Raw genomic sequence first — 451 nt, 5'->3', positions numbered from 1 at the left:
CAGCAGCTTAAGCACCTGCCTGGCAAGTGCAAAGTCTTGAGTTTGAGCGACAGTACAAAAAAAAAAAAAAAAGTCACAGAAACACATGGTTGCACTATACAGTTCAGGCTAGCCTTTAACTTACAATGATCCTCCTGCCTCAGCCTCCTGTATGTAACTATTTTAACAGCCATATGGTATTCTTTTCTTGTTTAATGGGTCCTCTTGAACATCTTCATTTTTAACATTGCAAAATTATTCAGTATCATTCAAGTGTCACACGTGCTCACGCACACACACATACACACCTCCACACTTCATTTTTTGTGCTAGTCCCTAGGACAAAGCTCCCTTGGATTTCTGACTGAGAGGTATGGCCAACTCAACCTCTAGGTGCAACCACAGCCATGTAGTTTACCTGAAGGGCTCCTTTTTTATACAGATTCAACAAATAACACACTGCATATATTCT

At 40.6% G+C, this 451-nt stretch overlaps 1 protein-coding gene across 3 annotated transcripts in view; it reads right to left on the bottom strand.

Annotated features, from left to right (window-relative positions):
• The window catches only part of Avl9 (AVL9 cell migration associated), a 57393-nt gene that overhangs the window by 45213 nt on the left and 11729 nt on the right, over positions 1-451 (bottom strand). The gene's annotated exons all lie outside the window — the stretch shown is intronic.

The sequence above is a fragment of the Octodon degus genome, unplaced genomic scaffold, assembly GCF_000260255.1.
Source record: "Octodon degus isolate 3935 unplaced genomic scaffold, OctDeg1.0 scaffold00031, whole genome shotgun sequence".
NCBI classification, from domain to species: domain Eukaryota; kingdom Metazoa; phylum Chordata; class Mammalia; order Rodentia; family Octodontidae; genus Octodon; species Octodon degus.
Note: the sequence above shows the minus strand (reverse complement) of the source record. Positions and strands in the feature narration are given on the sequence as shown.